Source organism: Sciurus vulgaris (genome assembly GCF_902686455.1).
Source record: "Sciurus vulgaris genome assembly, chromosome: 13".
Classification (NCBI taxonomy): domain Eukaryota; kingdom Metazoa; phylum Chordata; class Mammalia; order Rodentia; family Sciuridae; genus Sciurus; species Sciurus vulgaris.
The window spans coordinates 51,101,875-51,107,874 of record NC_136474.1 but is presented as its reverse complement, the minus strand read 5'-3'; positions in this window follow the sequence as shown (position 1 = coordinate 51,107,874).

The following is a 6,000-nucleotide window of genomic DNA, read 5'->3' as shown; positions in this document are numbered from 1 at the left end:
GTCTGCATAGTTTCCACCAAGAATACCTGTTTTATTCTGACTAGGAATAAACTTGCTTCAACTGCTAAAGGACCCTTCTTTATTGTTCTGAATCAAGGTCACAGACAGTATGCGAATCAGCCATCTATCTTCACACAATTTCATGTTAAATGCGCATTTCATTTTTTCTGCTACTTGATATAGAATTGGAAAATACAGAAGAGTTTAAGAATAAAATCCAGTCATATATTTTAAATGAATGACATTTTAACCCCTTGTGTGCTTCATGATCAGTGTATTAGTCAACATTCCATAGCTGTGACCAAAATACCTGACAAGAACAATTTGGAGGACAAAATGTTTATTTTGGTTCATGGTTTCAGAGGTCTTAGTCCATGGTTGGCTGACTCCATTGCTTTGTGCCTAAGGTGAAGCAAAGCATCATGGAGGAGGGTGTGGCAGAGGAGTTCTGCTGCCTCACAGTGGACAGGAAGCAGAGAGTGCAAGTGGAAGGGACCACAGGAATGTGAACCCTTCTAGGCCACACCTCCAGGGACCCACCTCCCTGCGGTTACCACCCAGTCAGTCCATTCAACCTAGGATGGACTGATTAGATTACAGCTCTCATAAGTCAATCCTTTTACTCCTGCATTAACACAGAAGCTTTGGGGTACACCTCATATCCAGATCATATCAATCAAACAGTCATTTTCATAACAGGCCCCTCCAAATATCTACAACCAAGCCTCTTCATTTCCTGTATACGCCACACCCTTTCCTGCCCATATGCTTTTCCTCAGCCTGAAATTCTGTTTTGCCTTTTTCTTCACCAACTCAGCTTTGAAAAGTCTCCCTTATGTGAGGCCATCCCTTATTCCTCTCACTTCTCCCACCTCTAGCCTGAATTAATTTCTTTGAATTTTGACAAAATTTTGTCCATCATTTAGCACTTATTCATTTCCTCACCAAGTTGTTGATCAAACATGGACTGATTGGGTCAATTACTCGGACAGGTAGTTATGGTTTAGATGTGAGGTGTCCCCCAAAAGCTTACATTTGAGACAGTGCAAGAAGGTTCAGAGGAGAAATGATTGGGTTGTAAGAGTCTTAACCCAATCAGTGATTTAATCCTCTGATAGGGATTAACTGAGTGGTAACTGAAGTGGTGGGGTATGGCTGGAGGAGGTTGGAATTGGGGTGTGGATTTGGGTACATATTTGTATCTGTTAAGTGGAGACTCTCTCTGCTTCTTGGTGATTTGAGCTGCTTCCCTCTGCCACACTCTTTCTCCATGATGTTCTGCCTCAGCTCGAGCCCGAAGGAATGGAGCTGGCCTTCTGTGGACTAAGGCCTTTGAAACCATAAGCCCTCAAATAAATCTTTCCTCCTCTAGAATTGTGCTGGTCAAATCATTTAGTCACAGCCGTGAAAAAGCTGACTAAAACCAGTACTTGGAGAGGCAAGGGCAAGACATTGAGCAGTGTGGGCTCAGGGAGGGAGAAAGGATCTCAGAACCCCTAAGCTCATATGGCAAGGCCAGAATGGCACCCTATCTTAGTCCCCTAGCCAGGGGCTCTCACCTGTGACTTTCTCTGAAGTTCTACTCAGGCTGACAACAGCTTCTTGGCCTAAGAACCTAGAAGGGGACATAGCCTCCAGGGAGTGAACCACATCCCTCCCTCTTCAGCATTGACCATCTAACTCTAAGGCACAAAGGTCTGACTCTCTTGCCTTGCAATCTGACTCAACTTAATCAGAATTAAGTTCCAGAGAACTTCTCTCTCCTCATCCCTCCAGCCTCAGCAGACCAAAGCAGACCACTGACCTGAGCCCACACTTTGCTCAACTCCCTCCCATAACTCTGTCTTCCCTCACTCGCTTTTCCTTTCCAAAAGAGTTCCCTTCCTTCCATAAATCACAGGCACCTGAAGTGCTGGCTCATGTTTGGGCTTTGAGCCAAGTCTGGGCTCTCTCTGGGATCCATTCTCTGAACTGGGAATTGTGAATGAGGACCTGTGGAAGCACTTAGCTGGGTGCCGGGAATTAACAAACACCCATTAAATGTTCCTGGAATCTGAGCCTCTGCCCTTTATAAAGGCCAAGAGCAGACAGGAAAGGATGACTGGAAGGAGTGCCATGTGAGACTGAGGTGAGGTGCCCTGCCTGAGGGGAAGAGCGAGTGCCACTCAGCTTCAGACACCTCCGATCCACTCTGCCTCCCCCTAGCACCTTCTAATAAGTATCCCACCCTTACTGTTGATTGTAAACTTATCTTTCTTGATTTGCTTATTAATTATTTCTAATACTTCCTGTGCAGTCCCCAGAAAGCTAGTACTGCTAGGCATTCCATGGTTGGTCAATGCTTGCTGGTTTACACACCTGGAAATAGTGAAGGAAACGCTGGCTTAGATTCAACTCTTATGCTCTTGGCAAAAGGATGATGGCAGGGATTCTGATGAGATGGATGCACTGCAGAGGACCAGGGGTGCTGTCCTGGGGACTTAGGGATGGACCCTGGAGGAGAGAGACAGGGATGACTCACGCAGGTCTAGGGAATACATTTTCTCATTTGTTTCATGGTACACACTAACTACCATGCAGCTGTGCTTTATGGGTCTACCCAGTCTTGTCTACTTTTTATTTTGATCACCAAGCACTGAGGACTCAGCTTGCTTGGAATTAAAAGAATGCTTTAATTTTCAAGCAGATAAAAGAGCTTCTTGCAGATGAACCAAGAGCATTCATTTTTTCCTCCTATGATTTCCATCCCAAAGCATACAACACAATGCAAGAAACAGACATCCTGGTTGTGAAGTAGAACGCAACCAGATGGTTTTCCAGTTCTGGCAATCTAAATACCCTGTCATCTGCATTACATAATTTTTAGAGAAAGCACACTGCTTTAATTGTGCAGCACGGATCATGACAGATTGCTCAGTTTTTTGACATCATTTTCTTTAGTGTTTTCTCTGCTCTGAGCTTAGGGAAACTAATTATGTCCAGGTGGGGTCCAGGTGCAGGTATGTATGCAAACTCCAGAGGGCCTGCTTAGATATAAAATGGTTTTGCTGGAGTGTTCCTAGCTTTGAAAACTTGCTCTCTTGGCCCTTTTTAATAATTGCTCATTTCTCTCTAAATATTCCCCCATCTTCATGCTGACTAATGAGTAATTGAAGTTCTAAGGGAACAGGACCAGCTCTGATAAGGAAGAGCATTCCCAGGCCCCTTGGCCAACTGTGGACTCTCATTCTGTAGTCTCTTAGGAAACCTCAATTTACAACACATGGACTCGTTCTTTCAATTATCATCATCATGTACAATGCTGAGATGATTTAGCTTCATTTCAAGTTTAAAATAGAAAAGTGTACTTGTTAAGAAGATATATTTTCTGTTATCAAAAGTAACTGGAGTGCTAGAGATGGTGGTGATGATGGTTGCCTAACAACGTAAATGTACTTAATGCTGCTGAATTATACACTTAGAAGTGGTTAAGATGGTAAAGTTTATGTGTATTTTACCACACGTGTATTTTACCAATTATACCAACAATTGGTGCTGTTTCTAAGTGCAGGAAGTGTGGTCAGTAGAAATTAGAGCAATAGGCCATGTTAACAAAATGATCCGGCTTCATATCCACATCACTGATAATGTGACTGTCCGACATTGAATGCCCCTAGCATGATGCAGAGGGAAGGATACAGTGCCACCTGTAAAATGTTCTTGCCAAATGACTTGACTGTGATTGAGCTTAAGATAGAACTTTCAGTAAGACGTTCTCAGCTGGGGTTCCTCAACTGAATCCTAGATCCACAGAAAATGAGTTGAATGATTCAATTCTCCCAAGAGTGGAACATAGCTGGTGCCATTCTAGATGCCTGAGATAAAAGTTAATTTGTCACATAAAATGGAGGCCTTAGGACAATTATACCCCAATTTTCTTATAGATCCCTAGTTGGGAAGGATCAAAAAATAATCAGACAAATCCAGAATGTGAGACATTCAACAGCATAGCTCACCTAGTTCCTTCAGAAAGAAAACATCATGGGGAAAATGTGGAAATAGTCAATTAAAAGAGAGTAAAAACTTCTTTCACAGATTTTGTTGTTGTTTCTTATTTGTTTGATTTGGTCTGATTATCATTTGCCTTTTTTTTTCACCTTCATTTACACAGACTCATACAGAATATACATGCACCAGACTTGTTTCCTTCAACATAATATCTGAGATTCATTCATAGTCCTGCATGATTCATTATCTCTTTACTTTTTACTGCTGTGTAGTATTTTTGTATAAATATGACACAATTTATTTGCAGAGCATTTAGTTAGAGTCAAGTAGCATGATGCCTATAACTTATTTTCAAATGATTCAGCAAGTGTGGTGTGTGTGTGTGTGTGTGTGTACAGATACAGATAAGATGAAACAAACATGAAAAAATGTTAAGTATTGTTGGATATAAATAGTAGATATAAAAGAATTTGTTATATTATTTTCTGAACTTTACTGAATATTTGAATTTTTCTGAAACAAAAAATATGTCTATGTTTGAGGGAAGATATAAAGACTTGAGGTGACTGGCTTAAAAGGACAAGATAACTAAAGAAAAGACCCTAGAATAAACTTTATGAATCTTGACTCCTATCTGTCATCCTGGACTCTGCCACTGTTTCCTGATGTTACAAACTGATTATTAAATTTGAAAATGATATGTGAAGGCATCTCCTTTTGCAATAGTCTATCAGTTCATACAGGCAGACCAAAGACACCCGAAGATTCATCTTATAAATAAATTGAACTTGCATTCTACCTGGAATCTCAAACTTCCCTCCACAAATCAATTTCTCTCTCTCTCTCTCTCTCTCTCTCTCTCTCTCTCTCTCTCTCTCTCTCTCTCTCTCTCTCTCTCTCTCTCTCTCTCCTCCCCCTACCCTCTCTCCACAGCTACATTCAAAATCGCTCCACAACCACCTTACCCAAATCCTATTCCCTTCTTGTAATGCAAAAGCTAAATTGAAAGCTAAGTGGTCCTGGCAGCCCACAAGGCCCTGGTGATTTGTGCCCCTGCGCGGGAGGGGACAGGGCGGACTGTGGTGCTTCTGTTTGAGGTTCCCTCACCCAGCTGCAGCACTCAGCAGAGCTTCTCAGGTGACTGGGCCGCTTTGAAGGTTTACTTTCAATTAAAAAAAAAAAAAAAAAAAAATACAGAAGCCAAATCAGCAGCTGTCAGGAATGAGGGAAGATTTATTCAGGGTGGTCAAAGGGGAGCGTGGCCAGCAGCAAAGGCCTGAAGGTAGACAGGAAGGAAATTCAAGCTGGGAGAGAAATTCCTCCTGGCAAGGTCAGCTGGCGCTGGGCTAGTCCTGCTAAGGCTGCACTGATCCCCGTTGCTGGCTGCCCAGGAAAGGGAAAGGACTCTGCTGGCAGACACTTGGGTGGGGATGGAGACTACCCAAGGGGAGCAGGCGGGCAGGGCCTCGAAAGCACAGCTTATTAATCAGACGAAACCAGGCCTGAGGGATGGAAACATGACTGATTTTTAAATTGCTTCCTGATTCAAAAGCTGGTGTTGCCCACCTCAACATGTGACGAGGGGTGACGAGGCCAGGTCCCTGGGCGGTTCCACACGCTCAGAGCTTCCCTTGAAGTCGGCCTGCGCGGAGAAGCCCGCAGATGTGCACAGAATAGCGGGAGTCCGGCCTGCGGTTTTATCACCTTTCATTTCCTGTCTCAGTTCTTATGTGGCTTCAGACGTGTGACACACTAGTGTGAAAACTAACGTGTGCTTTTCAGAGGGAATGAGCCAAGTTCACCCTTAACCCTGAACAATGCCCAAGGAACTTGTGGAAGTGAACAGCTGAGCTACACATGTGGGTTTAAAGAAATTCTCCTCCTCCCCTCTCCCTGTGTCTCCACTTCTTCCCCTTCCACCCAGTCTCTGGTGCAATTGGAATATACAAGCGAGCCATTCTGTCCACTTCCTGCAGACCTGACAGTTACCCATATTACACCTTCTCCCTTTGT